This window comes from Anomaloglossus baeobatrachus, chromosome 3 (assembly GCF_048569485.1).
Source record: "Anomaloglossus baeobatrachus isolate aAnoBae1 chromosome 3, aAnoBae1.hap1, whole genome shotgun sequence".
NCBI lineage: Eukaryota > Metazoa > Chordata > Amphibia > Anura > Aromobatidae > Anomaloglossus > Anomaloglossus baeobatrachus.
The window spans coordinates 507,179,261-507,202,210 of record NC_134355.1 but is presented as its reverse complement, the minus strand read 5'-3'; positions in this window follow the sequence as shown (position 1 = coordinate 507,202,210).

Below are 22,950 nucleotides of genomic sequence, written 5' to 3'. Positions count from 1 at the left end.
GGCATCGGAACCGGGATTCTGGGATGTTGTCCTTTATTGAGTAGGAACGGAGTCTGGCCAGAGGATTCATGGACCGAATTGTTAATGGCAAATTCGGCCCAAGGAAGGAGGTTAGCCCAGTTGTCGTGATGCGCGGAGATAAAATGGCGGAGGTAAGTTACCAAGGTCTGATTAGTCCTCTCCACTAGTCCATTGGTCTCGGGATGGTATGCGGAGGAGATATTCAGCTCTATCTGCAGGAGCTTACAGAGCTCTCTCCAGAAGCGAGACGCGAACTGGGGACCCCGGTCGCTCACCACCTTGTCAGGCATGCCATGCAACCTAAATACATGCCGAATGAACAAGGTGGCGAGAGCACGTGACGTCGGGAGTCGTGGGAGAGGCACCAAGTGGACCATTTTAGAGAAGTGGTCCGTGATGACCCATACGACCCTGTGCCCTGCTGACTTGGGCAGATCTCCCAGGAAGTCCATCCCTACCACTTCCCAGGGACGATCCGGCACTGGCAGTGGGTGAAGAAGACCTGCCGGTCTCTGCCGGGACGGCTTATTCCGAGCACACGACATACAGGCTCCCACATATTCCTGTATGTCCTGGGGTAGTCTCGGCCACCAATAATGCCTGGTCACCAGGTCTCTGGTCCTTTTGACCCCGAAGTGACCCCCGACCTTGGAGGCATGGGCCCACGATAGCACCTCGTTCCGTAGTTCAGGGGGAACGAGGGTTTTGCCAGGTGGCACCTGGTCCAAAGAAGTGGGAGTGACCATCCTCAAGCTGTCCGGGGGTAGTATAAGACGAGGCTCCTCCTCGTCCTCCTCCAACACAACCATACAACGTGACAAGGCATCGGCCCGTACGTTCTTCTCACCGGCCAGGTGGCGGATAATAAAGCGGAACCGGGAGAAGAATAAAGACCAACGGGCCTGCCTTGGGTTCAGGCGTTGTGCTGTCTGGAGGTATGTGAGGTTTTTGTGGTCAGAAAATACCTCAAATGGATGCTTCGCACCCTCCAGGAGATGCCGCCATTCCTGGAATGCTAGTTTCATCGCCAGTAACTCCCTATCCCCTATGGAGTAGTTCCTCTCGGCCGGAGAAAAGGTCTTGGAGAAAAAGAAACACGGATGTTTCCTTCCTCGTTCGTTTTTCTGGTACAGGACTGCACCTGCACCGACCGAAGAGGCGTCTACCTCCAGTAGGAAGGGTTTGGAGATGTCTGGACGATGAAGGATGGGAGCTCTGGAGAAGTGAGTTTTGAGAGTGTGAAATGCCTCTACCGTTTCCCGTGTCCATGCTTTGGGATTAGCGCCCTTGCGGGTAAGGGCAATGATGGGTGCTGCCACTGTCGAGAAGTTGGGAATGAACTGGCGATAATAATTGATGAACCCCAAGAATCGCTGGATCGCCTTCAGCGAGCGGGGCTCAGGCCAGTTCATCACTGTCTCCAACTTCCCCGGATCCATTGCTAACCCCTGACTGGACACTATGTACCCCAGGAACGGCAAGGATTCCTGTTCAAAAACGCACTTTTCCAGCTTAGCATATAACGAATGGGTGCGGAGCCTCTTAAGTACTCGGATGACATCCCTCTGATGGGTGGTAAGATCGGGGGAGAAGATAAGAATGTCATCCAGGTATGCAACCACGGAAAGATACAAATCCCGGAAAATGTCATTCACAAAGTCTTGAAATACGGCGGGGGCATTGCAGAGTCCGAAGGGCATTACTAGATACTCGTAGTGACCGTCCCTGGTGTTAAAGGCGGTCTTCCACTCATCGCCCTTTCGGACTCGCACTAGATTATACGCCCCGCATAGATCCAGCTTTGTGAAGACCTTTGCCCCGCGGAAACGATCAAATAGCTCAGTAATGAGGGGCAAAGGGTATTTGTTCATGATTGTGATTGCATTTAATCCCCTGTAATCGATACAGGGGCGCAGATCCCCTTCCTTCTTCTGCACAAAAAAGAACCCTGCACCAGCCGGTGAAATAGACTTGCGAATGAACCCCTTCGCCAGGCTGTCCTGAATATATTTGGACATAGCCTCCGTCTCTGGAGCAGAGAGTGGATACACTCTGCCCCTAGGGGGCTCGGAGCCTGGCTTCAGGTCTATTCGGCAATCATATGGCCGGTGGGGAGGAAGAGTATCTGCGGCCCTTTTGGAAAAGACATCCCTGTAGGCCTCATAAGGTGTCGGTAAACCCGGCCCCTCAGTATTCCCTGAGGACCCAACCGACCTAATGGTAGTGGGTGGTTCGGTAGTCACGAGGTGCTCTCTACAGGATCCTGCCCAGGATGAGATCTCCCCTGTTGCCCAGTTGAGTATAGGAGCATGCTGTCTCAACCAGGGAAGGCCCAGTAGGATCTCATCCGTCCCCCCTGGAAGCACCAGGAAGGACACCTGCTCATGGTGTCCCGGTGGTACATCCATCCTGAGAGGGATGGTGATCTGGGTGATAGGATCGAGTAGTATGGACCCGTCGACTACCCGGACCCTGAGTGGCTTGGGCAACAGAACCAGGGGAACTGAGTATCGGGTTGCCAGGGAGGTCGAGATGAAATTGCCTTCAGCGCCTGAGTCCAAGCAAGCCAGGGCAGAGAAGAGAGTAGTGCCGAACTGCAACTGGGCGCTGATAGTCAACCTAGAGGGAGAAGTAGCGTCTAGAGTCCCCCCTCTGATAGAAACTAGACGCTGTCTTTTCCCGACGGTTTGGGACATCGGGTAGCTATGTGTCCCCTCTGCCCACAGGAAAAGCAGATGACACAAGACCGAGAACCTGGGGCAGAGGAGACCACCTTGGACACCTCCATTGACTCCACGCAGTCGCCTACAGGACTGGCTGGGAGACCTGTCTGATGGAAGATGGGAGTCAGACACTTTTTAGGCCGAGAAGACGTGGGTGCTGAAGAGACCTCGAGCCTTCGCTCCGCCTGGCGGATGTCTATGCGAGAGGCAACCTGAATCAAGGACTCTAAAGTGGCAGGCACCTCACGTGTGGCCAGTGCGTCTTTGACAAACCCTGCCAGGCCCTCCCAAAACACAGGGACAAGGACCTTATCCGGCCAGTCCAGCTCTGCGGCCAGTGTCCTAAAGTGTACAGCAAAGTTCCCGACTGAAGCAGACCCTTGCCGAAGTCGTAGGAGGCGCAGCGCGGAATCGTGGGTGACTTGAGGCCCGAGGAACACCATTCTCATGGCCCCAAGATAAGCTGGTAAGTTATTCACCACACGATCTCCGCGCTCCCACAACGGCGTGGACCACTTCAGCGCTCTCCCAGTGAGCAGGGACTGGACGAAGGCTACTTTCGCCTTCTCGGTAGTGTAAAGAGTCGCGGACAGCTCTAAGTAGGTGGTAACCTGGTTTATAAAACCACGGCACTCAGAGCTGTTGCCGCTAAAGCGCTCTGGAAGCGCAAGGCGAGGAGACCTTCCGCCCAATAGCACAGCCTGGGTAGCCGCCTGGGTGGCGACTGTCGTCAGAGTAGTCTTATCGGAGGAAGACTGCTCCACTGCTGCCAATCGTGACTCCAACTGCTGCACATAACGCAGCAACTGCTGCTGCTCTTCAGCCATAGCCAGACCTTTGGCGCGACCGTAATGTTACGAGGGGGACCCGGGGAAGCGTGCCAAGATGGGAAATGGACTGCTTCCGCCGGTCAAGGTCCACTGTGCGGTGTAAGGGACCGCCGCTATGGTGGGTGAAGAGTGAGCGGGTTGCTGCTAGCGATCGTCTGGAATGTCACAGACGATCTATGTACACCGATCTGCCCTAACCCGTGAGGGTTGTATGGCACAGATCTCACGGCTCGGTGTACCTGTTGCACGGGGAAGCACAGAGGTGCCCACGCACGTGTGCCAGTGGAAGTCACGAGAATATGGCACATGGGTAGCACAGAGGTGCCCACGCACGTGTGCTTTCAATAACCAGGTGAGTCCGATGGAGACTTGAGGAGCTCACCTGGGACAGGAACACGGCCTGTTGACGGGGGTACTGCCGGAGCAGCAAGGCAGGAACACGGCCTGCAAACGAGGTACTGCCAAAGCAGCAAGGGCCAAGCCCACAGAAGACAGTAATGCCTGAGCAGTGGCGTGGCAGCACGCTGCCAGACATCCAAACATAGAAGGACGGTCACGCGCCGCCATGATGGCAGGAGGAGCTTTTAAGGAGGCGTCGTTCCACCCAAGGGCGGGCGCGAGGCGGAGATGACGGACTTGACCCAATCAGGGTCCACGACGTCCCAGCCTGGCCAGTCAGGATTCACCACGTCACCAGCCTTGTCATCAAGCCGTGTGACGTCAGTGGGCGAATCAGAACCCACCACGCATTGCACATGCTCACCCTCCTGCCTCTGGGAAATAGAGGCGGGATCCTCGGTCTCACAATGTGCAGAGATAACGGGAGTCTCACTGCTTCCCTGAGCAGTAAACCTCTGCACATTGCGCAACCTCGCAGACCTTCGGGGCCGCTGAGCAGGAGGGTCTGCGGCAGGCCAGGAATGGGAGACCGCTTCACTCCTTGTAACAGGAGAACCACTAGGTGTCACCCTTCTGCTGCCTTTCTGAGAAGGTATCTCCTGCAGACCTTCGGCGCTGCTGAGCAGGTGCGCTCGTGGCAGGCAAGGAATGGGAGACTGCCTCAGTCCTTGCCTCAGGAGAGCCACGAGATGTAACAGTTTCTTACCCTGTATGTTTCTGCCTCTTTCCCTGTCTGTGTCTGTCTCTTTCTCTGGCTGCATTGTGATACGCCAACATTCCATCTAAGGGCATGGCTGCGCATTCTTCTGAAGTTCTGGCTGCACTGTGGCTCCGAGCTCCATTTGCATTAACGGAGGCAGGTTTTTTGGCGAATAACTGTAATGAGCAGGGTTAAAATTTCCCCTCAAAACATAGCCTATGTTGCTCTCGGGGTCCAAAAGTGTGAGTGTGGAAAATTTTGTGGCTGTAGCTGCGACGGTGCGGATGCCAATCCCGGACATACACACACACACATACACACGCACACACATTCAGCTTTATATATTAGATATACTGTATATAGATACCTCTATTTAATGTGAGTCTAGTATAAAAAATTGTACATGCTAATTCTGATGCTCTTTTGATATTGTCCTTGGCAGGTGTATATTAATGGGCACCTAGTGGGACTAAAAACAGCGTTAATGTCCAATAAGGTAGGCAGACCAACCATTGCTGGTTGCGTTTGTTGGAATGTATCCTTTGTCTCTTAATTTGAAGCATTTGGACCCTTCCTAGGCTGTTACTCCTTTGGGATATCTTGTATTGTTGCCTCACAACTTTGATATCTTAGACATTATTTGCCATCGCCCAGTGATTTGTCTATTCACCTGGTTTACTGGGGGATATCTAGTTTGACATGTCTTGTGGTTTACGATTGTGTGTCTGGTTGGACTAACACTTATAATTAGCACTCTAGTCACTTTTGCACTTAAAATTGCTACATGTGTTGATTTTAGAATTATTACTAAAGGTTATGTATTAAACTAATCCTCTAATTTTCTGGTTTGTAGATTCAGCAGGTGCAGAAAATTGCAACATTATCTGGTCATTATGTATAAGAAATAGTACATCTGTGACCTAGTCTCCCGGTTTTTACCTTCACGCAACCTCAGATCCTCACAAGATCACCCTCTCTCCTGCCCTCTTCTCTTCCTACAATCGCTTCCAAGATTTCTCCCGTGCCTCCCCCATACTCTGAAACTCTCTGCCCCAACACATCAGACTCTCAGCTACCGTGGAAAGCTTCAAAAAGAACCTGAAGACCCACCTCTTCCGAAAAGCCGACAACCTGCAGTAACCCTCAGACTAGTACACCACTGCGCAATCAGCTCTGTCCTCACCTATTATACCCTCACCCATTCCCTGTAGACTGTGAGCCCTCGCGGGCAGGGTCCTCTCTCCTCCTGTACCTGTCTGTTTTTGTAATGTTCATGATTGTCATACTTTTTTTTTGTATACCCTTTTCACTTGTAAAGCGCCATGGAATAAATGGCGCTATAATAATAAATAATAATAATAATAATTTGAGGGTTGATATAATGTCTGTTGTATATTGAAGGTTACTAAATATTGTGGTTGTTATGTGGTTAAGTTTTTATGATGTTAACCCCTTCACGACCGCGGGCAGTAAAATGACGTCCTATTTTAACGTGACTTAACGACCAGGGACGTAATTTTACTGCCTAAACTTCATTTGATTGCCGTGGCCATAGCAACAGCTTTCAAATGATGTCCCCTGCTGTTTCTTACAGCAGGGGACCTTTGCTTGACCCCAGGGGGGGCGGCATCGCCACCCCCTATCGACGATCGATGTGATTGGCTGTTCAAATCTGAACCACCAACCACATCGATCGCACTAATTTCGGCAAAAATAATGCCCGAATTAGTGCGATCCTGTGAGATCCAGCTATGAGATGCCACAGCTGCTGCAGCAGCATATCATAGGTGGACCTCAAACATGCCGCCCCCAGCCCCTGCAGCACTGATTGGAGCGATCGTGCTATGACGCGCAATCGCTCCAATCAGTGTGCAGTGGGGCGGTCTGATCTGCCAGTGGCCGCCCTCCCCAGGCCTGTGCTGGCCTGCGAGCCCTCCCCCAACATGTCTGCAGCGTGGTACTTGTGGTACCACGCCACCGCTTCTGCTGCCGCCGCCGCCGTAGCTGAGGTCACCGCTGCTGCTGCACGTGAGTACTGTGCTTACTTTGCAGCTCCCGTGGTGCCCCTGCGCACTGCCGTGATAGCCCCTGCCATGCCCCCCCCCGCGATCTGCCCCCCCCGACATCCCGATCTGCTCCCCCCACGCCACCGCTTCTGCTGCCGCCGCCGCCGTAGCTGAGGTCACCGCTGCTGCTGCACGTGAGTACTGTGCTCACTTTGCAGCTCCCGTGGGGCCCCTGCGCGCTGCCGTGATAGCCCCTGCCGTGCCCCCCCGCGATCTGCCCCCCCCGACATCCCGATCTGCTCCCCCATGCCACCGCTTCTGCTGCCGCCGCCGCCGTAGCTGAGGTCACCGCTGCTGCTGCACGTGAGTACTGTGCTCACTTTGCAGCTCCCGTGGTGCCCCTGCGCGCTGCCGTGATAGCCCCTGCCGTGCCCCCCCCGCGATCTGCCCCCCCCGACATCCCGATCTGCTCCCCCCAACCCCCCCCCCGACATCCCGATCTGCTCCACCCGCGATCTGACTGCCTCCCCCATTATCTCTATTCTGCTTCTGCAGCTCCCTCTCTGGTCTCCCCTCTGCTCTCCCCCCCCTCTGCTCTCACCCCCCCTCTCCCCCTCTGCTCTCCCCCCCCTCTGCTCTCACCCCCCCTCTCCCCCTCTGCTCTCCCCCGACGTCCTCTTACCTGTCTTCACCGGCCTGATCACATCTGCGTCCATCGCTGGGTCCTTCCTGGGCATTCTGCTGATCTGCCTGCTGCTCCTGTAAAGCTGTCCATCTCTCTGCCATCTGTTCCTCTGCAGCTCTTCTGGTCAGTGATCCTCCTGCTAGTCCTCTGGGTACTGTGAGTATAACTTTTTTTTTTTTTTTTTTTTCCCGTATCCCCTGTCCATTTTTACACCTCATCCGTCCGTGCGTCCCGCCAAGCGCTGATCAGGGATGCAGATAACGTATCGGCATCCCTGCTCAATTTTTGGCGTGACGTTTTTTTCCGTATCCCCGACGCTTTTTGTATCGCATCCGTCCGTGCGTCCCGCCAAGCACTGATCAGGGATGCAGATAACGGATCGGCATCCATGGTCAGTTTTTGGCATGACTTTTTTCCGTATTCACGACGCTTTTTGTATCACATCCGTCCATGCGTCCCGCCGAGCGCTGATTAGGGATGCAGATAACGGATCGGCATCCATGGTCAATTTTTGGCGTGACTTTTTTTTTACGTATCCCCGACGCTTTTTTTTATCGCATCCGACCGTGCGTCCTGCAGCGGCCGATCAGTGCACCGCGTCTGTGCGTTTGAAAAGTCAAATGGCGCTCCTTCTCTTCTGAGCCCCGCCATGCGCCCAAACAATTACTTTCCACCACATATGAGGTATCTGCGTACTCAGGAGAAAATGCACAATACATTTTATGGTGCATTTTTTCCTGATAGCCTTGTGAAAAAAAAAGCTACGTAGTTGAAGCAACCGTTTTGTGGTAAAAAAAAAATTTTTTCTTTTCACGGCTCAACGCTATAAACTTCTGTGAAGCCCCCAGGTGTTCAAAGTGCTCACCAAACATCTAGAAAAATTATTTGAGGGCTCTAGTTTCCAAAATGGTGTCACTTGTGGGGGATCTCCACTGTTTAGGCACCATAGGGGGTCTCCAAACGTGACATGGCGTCCGCTAATGATTCAAACCAATTTTGCTGTCAAATGGCGCTCCTTCTCTTCTGAGCCCCGCCATGCGCCCAAACAATTACTTTCCACCACATATGAGGTATCTGCGTACTCAGGAGAAAATGCACAATACATTTTATGGTGCATTTTTTCCTGATAGCCTTGTGAAAAAAAAAGCTACCTAGTTGAAGCAACCGTTTTGTGGTAAAAAAAAAATTTTTTCTTTTCACGGCTCAACGCTATAAACTTCTGTGAAGCCCCCAGGTGTTCAAAGTGCTCACCAAACATCTAGAAAAATTATTTGAGGGCTCTAGTTTCCAAAATGGTGTCACTTGTGGGGGATCTCAACTGTTTAGGCACCATAGGGGGTCTCCAAACGTGACATGGCGTCCGCTAATGATTCAAACCAATTTTGCTGTCAAATGGCGCTCCTTCTCTTCTGAGCCCCGCCATGCGCCCAAACAATTACTTTCCACCACATATGAGGTATCTGCGTACTCAGGAGAAAATGCACAATACATTTTATGGTGCATTTTTTCCTGATAGCCTTGTGAAAAAAAAAGCTACCTAGTTGAAGCAACCGTTTTGTGGTAAAAAAAATGTTTTTTCTTTTCACGGCTCAACGCTATAAACTTCTGTGAAGCCCCCAGGTGTTCAAAGTGCTCACCAAACATCTAGAAAAATTATTTGAGGGCTCTAGTTTCCAAAATGGTGTCACTTGTGGGGGATCTCCACTGTTTAGGCACCATAGGGGGTCTCCAAACGTGACATGGCGTCCGCTAATGATTCAAACCAATTTTGCTGTCAAATGGCGCTCCTTCTCTTCTGAGCCCCGCCATGCGCCCAAACAATTACTTTCCACCACATATGAGGTATCTGCGTACTCAGGAGAAAATGCACAATACATTTTATGGTGCATTTTTTCCTGTTACCCTTGTGAAAAAAAAAGCTACCTAGTTGAAGCAACCATTTTGTGGTAAAAAAAATTTTTTTTTCTTTTCACGGCTCAACGCTATAAACTTCTGTGAAGCCCCCAGGGGTTCAAAGTGCTCACCAAACATCTAGAAAAATTATTTGAGGGCTCTAGTTTCCAAAATGGGGTCACTTGTGGGGGAGCTCCATTGGTTAGGCACCTCAGGGGGTCTTCAAACCCGACATGGCGTCCGCTAATGAGTGCAGCTAATTTTGCGTTCAAAAATTCAAATGGCGCTCCTTCCCTTCCGAGCTCTGCCGTGCGCCCAAACAATTGATTTTTACCACATATGGGGTATCAGCGTACTCAGGAGAACATGCACAATAAATTGTATTGTGTACTTTCTCTTTTCTCCCTTGTAAAAATGAAAATTTTATGGCTAAAGTAACATTTTTGTGTTAAAAAGTAAAATTTTCATTTTTTCCTTCCACATTGCTTTGGTTCCTGTGAAGCACCTAAAGGGTTAATAAACTTATTGGATGTGGTTTTGAGCAGTGTGAGGGGTGTAGTTTTTAGAATGGGGTCACTTTTGGGTATTTTCTGTCACCTAGGCCTCTCAAAGTCACCTCAAATGTAATATGGTCCCTAAAAAAAATTATTTTGTAAATTTTGTTGGAAAAATGAGAAATTGCTGATGACCTTTGACCCCTTCTAACTTCCTAACGGAAAAAAAATTTGTTTCGAAAATTGCGCTGATGTAAAGTAGACAAGTGGGAAATGTTATTTAGTAACTATTTTGTGTGACATATCTCTCAGATTTATGGGCATACATTTTCAAAGTTTGAAAATTGCGAAATTTTCAAAATTTTCGCCAAATTTCCTAAATTTTCACAAATAAACGCAAAAAATATCGGCCTAAATTTACCACTGACATGAAGTACAATATGTCACGAAAAAACAATCTCAGAATCGCCAGGATCCGTTGAAGCGTTCCAGAGTTATAACCTGTCAAAGTGACACTGGTCAGAATTGCAAAAAATGGCCCGGTCATTAGGGTGTTTTAGTGGCCGGGGGTGAAGGGGTTAATGTCAAGCCCAAATTACAAATAAAGATATGAATAAAGATATCCTATGACTTAGGGGTACTTTGCACGCTGCGAGATCGCTAACCGATGCTAGCGATGCCGAGCGCGATAGTACCCGCCCCCGTCGCACATGCGATATCTTGTGATAGCTGCCGTAGCTACGGCAGCTTCACACGCACTTACCTGCCCCGTGACGTCGCTCTGGCCGGCGACCCGCCTCCTTCCTAAGGGGGCGGGTCATGCGGCGTCACAGCGACATCACAGGGCAGGCGGCCAATAGAAGCGGAGGGGCGGAGATGAGCGGGACGTAAACATCCCGCCCACCTCCTTCCTTCCGCATAGCCGGTGGAGGCAGGTAAGGAGAAGTTCCTCGCTCCTGCGGCTTCATACACAGCGATGTGTGCTTCCACAGGAACGAGGAATAACATCGTACCTGTCGCTGCAGTGAAATTATGAAAATGACCGACCCTACACAGATCACCGATTTACAACGCTTTTGTGATCGTTTATCGGTGCATCTAGGCTTTACACGTTGCGACGTCGGTACCGGCGCCGGATGTGCGTCACTTTCGATGTGACCCTGACGACATCGCAGTAGCGATGTCGCAACGTGCAAAGTACACCTAAGGGCGTCTTTGTGTGCGCCAGCAACGTGTCAGGTGTTAACAGGCTGCAATTTTTTTTAGTGTTTTTAAAATGCTTTGAATAAAGATTTTTGATTTTACTCATTGCTCCTTGAAAGATGCCGTCCCTTCACTCCTTCCTTCCTTTCTACAAATAAAGATATCTAAATACATTTTGGAACCTGCGAGGGAATAATCTAAAGTGGACAATAATATAGACAATGCTGAATACCATTCCTATTAGATCTTCTGGACAGTGTAATTATTGGCAGTTATCTGAAGGTAAGGACATTACTCCGATAAATGTATTGCAATATTTTCCTTTCAACAGTTCGTGTTGTATTTGATATGTTCTCACCTCGGAGGAAAATGCATATATCAGCTTTCAAGATAAAGCTGCCATTAATGTACACATCAAATATGGAGATAAATGCCACTTAATCCTGCCAAGCTGTGACTGAGGAGTGATGTTTGGTCTCAATTTAAAGTTGGTCTTGGCAATATCGCAGACTGTGATTCTTTTTAATGTCGATATTACTTCTAAGTTTAGGTTTTTAAGTGGATCTGTCATCTCTAACAAAACTACATTTGTGACTTTAAAACATCAAATAAGGATTTATCTAGGTGTCTGTCTGCTCTCTTCTGTAGATCCATTCCTCCTCCTCGAGTAGGAGACTCCTTTTTCTTCCTGCTGAATTATCTCCCTTTCAATTACTTAGAATACTGCCAACATTAGAGACTGACAACCAGTAAGAATGAAATTATCAGATAAAAATAGCTGAAAATCCAGTGTATGTGAAAAGATGGATTCTCAAACATGTAATATCAAAAGTAACTGAATAATTTCACAATTTTGATCTGATTAATATCCTAATACACTAATATATTATATAGTAGTAGAGACTGTTTTTATTATCATTCAAAGCTCCACAATGCCTGCAGTACATAAAGAGTAACACGCTGGCACCACTAGGGGAATTTACTGCATACTGTCAAAGGAAATCTGTTAATAGGATTACCTCACCCCCAACCCTCCAAACCACATATGTGGACATGTTGGTCTTTGAATGCTAAAGCCATTAAAACTTTTATATCTTTTATCTGTTGCTGCATTCATGTCGTGCTGTGGGCGTAACACAAGTGAAGAGCTTGTGGATCTCTGCATCTAGCTCCCCCTTCTGCCTCTAATTCCTCCCTCTGCTTTTAGCTCCTCCCTCTGCATCTAGCTCCACTTTCTGCATCTAGCTCCTCCCTCTGCATTTAGCTCCTCCCTCTGCCTCTAGATCTCTCTTCTGTCTCCAGCTCCTCTCTCTGCTTTTAGCGCTCCTCTGTCTCTAGCTCCCCCTGTGCCTCTAGCTCCTCCTTCAGCTCCTAGCTCCTTCCTCTGCTTCTAGCTCCCCCTCTGCCTCTAGCTCCTCCCTCTTCCTCTAGCTCTTCCCTCTGTCTCTAGCTCCTTCCTCTGCCTCTATCTCCTCCCTCTTCCTTTAGCTCTTCCCTCTGTCTCTAGATCCTTCCTCTGCCTCTAGCTCCTCCCTCTTCCTCTAGCTCTTCTCTTTGTCTCTAGTTCCTTCCTCTATCTCCTCATTCTGCATCTAGCTCTTCCCTGTGCCTCTATCTCCTCCCTCTTCCTCTAGCTCTTCCCTCTGTCTCTAGCTCCTTCGTCTACCTCTAGCTCCCCCTCTATCTCCTCATTCTGCATCTAGCTCTTCCCTGTGCCTCTATCTCCTCCCTCTTCCTCTAGTTCTTCCCTCTGTCCCTAACTCCTTCCTCTGCCTCTATCTCCTCCCTCTTCCTCTAGCTCTGCCTTCTGTCTCTAGCTCTTTCCTCTGCCTCTAGCTCCCCCTCTGCCTCTATCTCATCACTCTGCCTCTAGCTGCCCCTCTGCCTCTATCTCCTCATTCTGCATCTAGCTCTTCCCTGTGCCTCTATCTCCTCCCTCTTCCTCTAGTTCTTCCCTCTGTCCTTAACTCCTTCCTCTGCCTCTATCTCCTCCCTCTTCCTCTAGCTCTGCCTTCTGTCTCTAGCTCTTTCCTCTGCCTCTAGCTCCCCCTCTGCCTCTATCTCATCACTCTGCCTCTAGCTGCCCCTCTGCCTCTATCTCCTCACTCTGCATCTAGCTCCCCCTCTGCCTCTATCCCCTCCCTCTTACGCTAGCTCTTCCCTCTGTCTCTAGCTTCTTTCTCTATCTCCTCCCTCTTCCTCTAGATCTTCCCTCTGTCCCTAACTCCTTCCTCTGCCTCTATCTCCTCCCTCTTCCTCTAGCTCTGCCTTCTGTCTCTAGCTCTTCCTCTGCCTCTAGCTCCCCCTCTGCCTCTATCTCATCACTCTGCCTCTAGCTGCCCCTCTGCCTCTATCTCCTCACTCTGCATCTAGCTCCCCCTCTGCCTCTATCCCCTCCCTCTTACGCTAGCTCTTCCCTCTGTCTCTAGCTCCTTTCTCTATCTCCTCCCTCTTCCTCTAGATCTTCCCTCTGTCTCTAGCTCCTTCCTCTGCCTCTAGCTCCTCCTCTGCCTCTAGCTCATCACTCTGCATCTAGCTCTTCCCTCTCTCTCTAGCTTCTCCCTCTGCTTCTAGCTCCTTCCTCTGCCTATAGCTCCTCGAGTCATCAAAAACTTTCATCAGTAACAGCTGCCATCTTCTACCTCAGTAATGGGAAAGTCTTCACTGAGTACAGATTTTACGTCAGAATTGAGAATTTTGATAATGACCAATTCTGGTAGAGAAAGAAGCAAATGTGTCTGATAATATATATTACAAAGTTGCTTATTTTCATTTGTGCTATTGATTTATGAAATAAAAATTAAAACGATGGTTACACTTTTAAATATCACTGCAACCAATGAGAACATCTGTACACATCCACCAATAAATACAATTCTTATAGCAAATTTGTCATAAAACATTACAATGGCATTACCAACACATCATAGACATGGAGGTTCAAGTTCAAATGTGTTATAGTAAAATTTGTATATAAACAATACAGAAAAAAGATACAGATAAGAATTGATCTGTGAGCTGACAGTAAGCTGTCAATCAAGCTAAAGAGAAAGGTGCTAGGTGGGGAAACAACCTCGGGAAGTGCTCTGTAACTCTAAGAGCGATGGATGCATAATTTGGATATGAATTAAAATACTAATTTCCTACCTCCGTCACTCCAGCTCTGTTGCTCCAGAGCATGCAGCCTGGAAATGATAAACTTCCATTTGCGCCACTTGACTATTGTGTGAAATCACTGATTTCAGCATGGATAGTAGCGCTGTCATCATGTGACCACTAAAGCCAGTGACGAAATACAGCAGTCATGTGAGCATTGCTGGAACGTCATCACTTTTGGATGTTTATAAAGAACATCTGGACCAGCAAAATGGTCAAATTGGAAAGGTAGATAAATTAGCAGGGAAGTGAACATGCGTTATTTTATTATTTCAATGCATTTCTTGCTTTGTGCTCAGAAAACGTTTCATACATCCTAGTAGCTCTATATCATTGTATATGCCAGCTTTTCTATAACTCAAAAAAGTATAGAAATAATAAGTAGAACAGTATATATCTGATAATATAAGAAAAAACAAACAATTAACATTTTTAAAAGGATAATAAAAATAAATTAAAAATAATTCTGAACATGCAATAAGTAAGAAATTATTGATACCACTCCACTAGTGTTAACTTCTTTGAAAATAAGTAGGATAACTAAGAGGAATTACAATACTTTGATAACTTGCTGATTAATATTTATTCATGTGTCATAGCTACTAGAAAGAATTAAGCAGAAAGCCATGATTTTCCCTTCATCAGGTCAATTCAGTGTACAACACAATCATCCTCATCAGTTCCTGCAAACTCTATCACATTCAAATGATAATAAATGGAAAGATGAGATGAGACACACGATCTTTAACCACTGAATGTAATTTCGATGTTTCTTTACCTGTCTAGCATTCTTTACAAGGACCCCTGTAAGACCTCTCCCGACCTTTATTCTGTTATTTCATCACTAACTCTTTTTGATCTGTAGGTTTCTTAAAGAAGGTACATAAAGTGATTGGGAGAAAATAAAAACCAGCCGAAGGAGTTGAAGATGATTGAATTAGACAGTGCATTTCCGTATCGTTTGTGGGTGGCGAGTAACTTTAGATGATGCATTTCAACATTTGTCCCATTCAGGAAGTTTATGCTGTGGTGATTGCAGTAGACTAAAAACACATTTTCTACCTGGACTATTCTAAATGTTAGATGACCATTTATCTTGGACTTCATAATTTCATCTTTCGGTGGCGCATCATCATGCATCACTCGTGTGCAGAAGTCTATGAACTAATAAGAATTATTACAGTTATTTGATGAGTATCATCATCAAAAACAGAAGTTTTACTGTATATTCTTATGATTGGAGAGACAAAAGTAAAGCATGCTAAAACACGTCAGCCTTAGGCCTTACCGTGCTCAACAGAATATTAGATGATACAATAAAGTAAAGACATCACGGTCAATGATTTTTTAAAAAATGATTTTAAATTTCAAGGTAAACTGGAACATTCAATCACTAATACCATGGTTATTACAGCCAAAACTAGCATTTCAGTTCCTCTATCAATTAGAGCCATAGGTGTCACACACAACGACATCGCTAATGCGGCCGGATGTGCGTCACAAATGCCGTGACCCCAACGACATCGCATTAGCGATGTCGTAGCATGTAAAGCGGCCTTAAGCCTTCATTTGTCCAAACTGAATAACCCCAGGGTTAATAACATGTCTTGGCATTGCAGTCCCCCCCATTCAGTTAATAACCTTGGTTGCTGTCCTCTGCACCCGCTCTAGCTCAGCTATGAAAGAAAGGGGAATTCTCCAGTATCCATAGAAGGCACAGTTGATTAGATAAAAAAAAAATGTCTTTATTGAAAATTAATTAAAAAAAAAACCAGTTATGGCACTAAATGTGAACCACTATGATACAGACAGTGGAGGATAATCCTACATGTTTCAGCCAAAAGACGCCTTTTTCATGGATAGAATCATGTATAAGACGTCTTTTTGCCGACAACGAAAAGATGTCTTATTTTTGTTTTTTAACCCCTACATCATGTTGTCCTCAGCTTACATAGCAAAAACCTGCTGACAAATTCCCTTTAAATGCTACAAATTTCTAAATCCAGAATTCCTTTTGGCTATTATGACTCTTAAAATTAATTCTGAGATGAATCCGCAACTACCATTAGTTTCCTATACATGCTTCTATAGTTATTCCGTTTTGCGCCAATCCTTATTTTAAAACAGCTTCACAATTGATCTCCTATATTTCTCCATGATGTCTTTATTGAAAGTTTTCTCTCAACGTAAAGAGGTTTGTTATCTATATTCTGTGTGTGGTTCCTGCTCCGTTACACACCACTAATCTATACCAGAAACCAACTAATACAATGTCTTTTAAAATAATGTAATGGGATATTAATTGAGCAACTGTCCTAAAGGTTACTTTTATTCTGATGTTTGTAATGCAATTATTTAGCCTTTCTATTTTGCCTTGACCTTGCTTGAAAAAGGGTATATTCCAGTCAGCATAATGCTTTATCTTTGAAAGCTACAATCAATAAGGATAATTAATGATGCCTGCTGCAATGATAGGCTCAGCAATCATTATACCACATTAATCCGAGCAGTCAGACTGAGGTCAAGGCCATTTAAATCATTTACAGTGGGGCGGGGAAATTCAAATGAAACAGCAATATACATCTAGGGACATAACCTTTCTCCCAATTTAAAAATGATTTTTATAAAATAATGAGACGACAACATTAAAAATAACATGGGTCTTATACGATGTCAGTGCATCTCATATGACTCTGAGCAGCGGCATCACCATTTAATTTGGATTCCAAACTCCGGAGACAATTAATGGCACAATGTAGACAAGATTACAACTGCATCTCAACAGGTTGATATACAAACACAAATGGGGCTCAGAATTTCACAAGAGAAGGTAAAGGACCTGCTCCTCTCATGTTACTATGTAAATAGATCATTTTTGTCCATGTTTGCTTTTTTGGGTTTTAGAGATTATGGTGATCTGTAGGTCACCTGTCAGACAGTTGATAAACTCCTCAACATGTAAATTTTAACCTCAAGAAGTAAAAGTTATTGTATTATGGAAATCACAGGAGCAATAGAAGTGTTAACACCTAGTTCCTCATACTTAGTAAGCTAACGAGCTAGGGCCTCAGTCCTGTTTGAATAATATGTTGTCGTGTAATGTCTTCTTCTGATTTCTAATTTGCTGCACAATAGAAATAAAATTATTACGGTATTAGTAGTATTAGTAGTAATAGTATTGTATTATGGAAATCACAGGAGCAATAGAAGTGTTAACACCTAGTTCCTCATACTTAGTAAGCTAACGAGCTAGGGCCTCAGTCCTGTTTGAATATGTTGCTGTGTAATGTCTTCTTCTGATTTCTAATTTGCTGCACAATAGAAATAAAATGATTACGGTATTAGTAGTATTAGTAGTAATAGTATTGTATTAAATGATATGCTAATGATGAAAAAATGAAAATTAAAATGTCAAAAAGTGTATATTTATTCAGTATCAAGTATGAGCACCAAATGCAGACATACACGCATTTCCATGCCTTGGCTGTTATCAATGGGGTTATTAATGGTTGGCTGAGGAATGTTCTGCCACACTGAATGTACTTGGGCACACAAATAATCATGATCCACTGCTGGCAGCTATCTTTGCAAATGCTGACTATCGATGTCCCAGAAGTGCATGATGGCAGACAAGTATGTAGACACTGAGGGCCACGGTAGCACACACAGGCAACTTACAGTATCAGGACTAACTTGTGGCCTAGAGTTATCTAAAACTCCACATCTTCTTTTGGTGTTGTAATTTCATTGTTAAAGATTGTTTATAGTGGAAAAATCTGTTGAGTCTCTACTAAGTTTGGACTCATCTTAACAGTTAACGGACCTGTAACGAAGTCCTTGCACAAAGCATTATTTTTTTGTGGCTGGCTTTTACAGTGATGACAAACAGTATAGCACTATTAATAATAGAGAGTACTCATCACTAATAACAGTGAAAGTGTAGTGCTATGACCCTAGGAACCAGTGACACAGGTAGCTTTGGATGTGTGTGAAATTGCTTGGTGATATTTCTCACTCAAAACTCATTTTCTCAAATAATACCGGAACTCCAGTTGTAACAGGTGAACAAGGATCGACAGTCCAATGTAGCAAAAATAAGTTGATCTTTACTGAAAGGACTTATATGAAATATGTAGGAAGAATCACACTTGATTTTTACATCTTCTGTACAATACAGAGGTTCACACTTTGTGGTTGCAGGTGGTGGCACATATCTTGTGAATTTCAGTACATTAACAAAGCACAATTAAACATGCACCTCCATCTCTCATTAACTTCTTTCTGAGCTCAGTCACTTGCACTACACATGCCCCTGAATGGCAAGCCAAGCATATTTTTACCAATGCTCCCATCTTTGGCTTACAATTCAACCCTAGTCCTACTCTGCCATCTCAGGGTCAATTTGGACCTAGCATCCCTCACCAGGGATCATTCAGGAACATCAACTGTCATTTCCACTGCTGTAACTTTAACAAATTTGGCCTGTCTGACCCAACTGGGTTCCTTTGCAGATTATCACTCCTGGCCAATGATAAATACAACTAAACCAATTGACCACCTTTCTTCTGAATCACAGCTCCACTGCCTCTTACTCCTTGGTATCTGGATCTCTAAGGATAAGCCTTTGATCTTCGGGAGAGCTCTCCAGGGTTCATCATGGTACCCCCTGAAGGGCATCAGCACTGGCACTAGAGAGTTACCTCCCATTGAGACCATGTTTTGAGTCACTGCTATGTTAGTTGGTACCATAGCTTATGGAGCTGCCACAATGTCTTCTACCCCAACATCAGTTCGTTTTTCAGATGGAGCAGTCAGGGAGGGCGATTCAGAGGGGTGTGTGTCTTGCTGATTGCTTTCTCTAGAAGGTTTAGCTTCATTCCCTCCTAATCTGCTCTGCTGTTTTCTCCTTTTCCCACTCTTCTATATCTTCCACTGTGTAGGGTCAGTTTACCCTTACTGCAAGTCAGCAGTGCTTGCTTGTTGGATTCATGAAGACCATTACCCTGGATGCAAACTGTTTAAACATGGCAGTAAAAACATTTTCTTGACTATGCTCTGACTTACAGAAACATCATGGTTGGTCAAGTATTATTCAATAAAACATTAGCATTTCTGCCAGTCAAAGTTCAATACCTAGCACATTGAGTACTTGTTCTCAAATTCTCCACCTGTGGTTTAGCCAGCCACTCCAATGCAAGTGTTTCTATTGGCGTTTTCTCGTTGATGAATGCCATAGCGATGTAACCTTTCTTCGGCAGCTGAAAAAATCTTCCTCATCCCCTGCAATGCAATCTCGTGGCCGCAACTGACTCCTGCTCAGCTATTCAGATACTATGACTTTTGGAACAGTGGAACAGCCTAGATGCTAGTGGTTGTCATGCCTGGTGAAGATTCTTCTGAGGTAACATTCTCAAGTGTCCTGAGGGATAGAACTGTTTCAGAAAAAAACAGACCACCAGTATGTGTCAGTGTCAGGTGTTTGGTATCTTTCTTATCCTGCAAGTGACTCACCCCAGGGCTTTGGGGTACTCGGTCCCGGGCAGTAAATTTACTGGGACAGTTCACTGGGTGGCCGTTGCCTGGTTGAGTGACCCTGGGGGTCGCTTGAAAGGGGTTATGTACAGGAGAATAATAATAATAAAGGTTTTGTCGTGACGCCACTTGCTGGTTGCGGCTATGTAGATGGAGCCACCGCTGCACAGTCTCTCACTCAAGGTAGGCCACACAAGGGATTGCAGTGTAACTGTTTTCTTTACTCACAGCGTTGTTATGGCTGGCAACCCGGAGAAGGCTGGTCCTCACCACTAGTCCCCTTAGTCCCAGTGCCGGTGTGGTAACCTGGTGGCCCTGCACCTGCCTCTGGTTGGACGGTCCCTGTGGCTTGGAGCCTTTCAGTCTTAGTCCGTACAGCGGGCAGTTTGAACCCTGTAGGGTCAGTGTTCTATTCCAGTCCCTGGTTCTCCCGTCACTGCTGGTGCCCCGGGCTTTACGGTCGGTGAGGTCTTGGATGGTCCCCTCACCGTACAGATTTTATCAGGTCTGCTTGGAGTGTTTTCCTGACCTAGGGCTCTGTACCCCATCGGTGCTATGGTTCTGAGAGTACGCCACCGTACTCCTTCAGCAACCACACGCCTGCGCCTGACAGGTCACTGTTATACTCTCCCATCAGTACGATTATGTCCGTCTCTTTTCACTTCCACTTACTGACTGTCTGACACCTTTTCCCTGGTTGTCGTCTAGTGGACTGGATCGGTTCCACCCGCAGGTGGCCATCCATTGCGTCCAATCCTAGCCTGTCACCAGTCCTTGGGGAAGGGAAAAACAGGGATTATATATGTGTTTTGGTGTTACTGGCACTGGTCTTCTGGGTCCCTAGGGGTAGGCCCTGCATCTTTGGCAGGATGCAGTTCCTTGTAGCTCCTGATGGCTTCAGGGGCAATACACAAGCAAGTCTTCTCTAGCAGAAAAACTACAAGCTCCGAGTCAATGTCAAACCACCATGTGGTCAGCATGTAGATATTGGTATTGTAAAAAGGTGGATGGGCTGTCACGTTCTCCACTGAAGATATCAATCATATTGATGTAATGTGAAATGCATTGTGTTTCTGCATAATGTATGATGTAAAAGAACTCTATTTATAGTAGTATCGATAATGTAATGTATGTGTAGTAGGCTGAGGTGTAAAGCATAGCAGTGTTGTTAAGGTATTATAATGTTTGCATAGAACTGGGTGAAAGGTTAAGTCTGCCAGGCGACAGACTGCAGGGTCAGAGACAGTTAACGTTTGTGACTAGCCCACAGTGGAAGGGACTAGAGTGCAGTGAAAGAGACTGTTTTTCCAGGTGGTTAGTGTGTTGTGGAGACCGTTAGAGAACAGACAACTACATGGGAGCAAGATCAGCAAATACAGTGCCTTGCGAAAGTATTCGGCCCTTTTGAATTTTTTAACCTTTTCCCACATTTGCACATGCAGCTCAATGCAAGTGTATTGCGCTAGGCTGGAAATAGTCAAGTTGGATTCTGACCGGGAATCTGGATATTGAATACTTGCAGTCACGTGACTGCCATCCAGGTGTGGACACCGGAGAATCCTCACAGTGCAGTGCGAGCGATGTGAGGGTTTACAAGTTTGCAGTTGCATAAAGTGACTGCAAATTTGAGGTTTTAGGCTGTACAACCCCTTTAATTTTTAAACAAAGAGCTAACTAAGCTCTCTGCCAGTTCATAGAAAAAAAAAATGGGACTATGTGACTGCTCCCTCATCTCAATGATCAGTACAGGGAGAAAAGAGACAGCTGAACAATCAATTTTCTTCTTTCTGTTATGGACTGGATGCATAGAGACTAGTCAGTGTGAAGGGTGGAGCAGTCTATGTAATGAGGAAGCCATAGGGGAGCATTTGGATTCATTCATAAGTTCATGATTCTTGGCAGTCATGGGATTGCATAGTAATTTTAACATAGCACCAATACAAAGCTTTTTCATTTGCTGTCATAGTCTACCTACACCAAGTGTTGAAGAATTGTGAATTCTGAGATGTCATTCGACACATTATAACTGTGCTCTAAATGGCTCGGCAATCTGCACCCACTCTTGCCAGAAAGCCACTTTTGAAAAGCAGGAACAATGTTACTGTTACTGCTATGCGTTCTTTTACTGGCATCTACCCATACATTATCCTAATATTAAGCCCCTGGTACAACAGTGACCTATGACATGTTATTTAAAAAAAATCATACATACATTTTTTATTGTATTTCTACTTATAGTACTGCTAAATGTTCACTTTCTTTAGACATTGTTCTTTGATATTTATTCTAGGTCCCAGTAAACACCCCAAACATGTCCACAGGCCTACATTCCATCGATGGTGGGCTAGTGTTCACCATACCTTCTCTGATAAACTGTTTATGAAAGCACTGTTGACCATGCGTTCATTCACAGTAGGCCACTGTAAAAATAGATATACCACGTGGTATAATTTTTGGATACAGGGGCCAATGGTTAAGTACGGATTCACCATACCTTTTTTGGTAAACTGTTTATGGAAGCACCTTTGACCATGTGTTCATTCACAGTAGGCCACTGTAAAAATAGATATACCACGTTGTATAATTTTGGACACTGGGGCCAATGGTTAAGTTTGGAATACTTCAGAGTCTATTGTTGTTGAACTCCCAATGTATAAGTCTGCTAGAAACTCAGAAATGAGATGAGCAGAGCCTTACGTAAGACAAAAATTCTTCACGAGTGACTTACAAATATAGTACATATTTTTCATCTATATGCAGGTTAACATACAGGTGAATTACATAGTGTAGTATAGTATAGTAAATGATATAGCGTTTAATCATAGGAAGAAAAAAATGATGTAAAAGAATAAACAAATAAAATCCAGACTTGAAAAAATATTGCTTTAAGAAAAAAAATCTAAATCCAGTGGAGGCGCTACACCATTATACTGTTCTATGCTTAGCTTTTTTTTCTTTTTTTTTTTTTTTTAATAAATTCCTGTGTTTGATGCTGTTTAACAGAGCACCTGATAACTGATATAGCAGGGCTAACATCTGTTCTATTATTTCCAAAAGAGCCTAGGTGAACGTAATTCTATTCACATAAAATATGCATTTGTTCTTGACTGTCAAGTACCTCTATTATTTTATTAAAAAGTCAGGGAAAAAAAGAACATAATCAGACTTCATAATTTATGTGTGACATTTTCATTACAGAAAACTTTACGCAAAATCGAAATCTAAAATTTAATTTCCTGTGATGTTTAAATTACTTACTAGCTGGCCCACCTCCAAACATTGTCATTATTTGAGGTCCCATATGAATC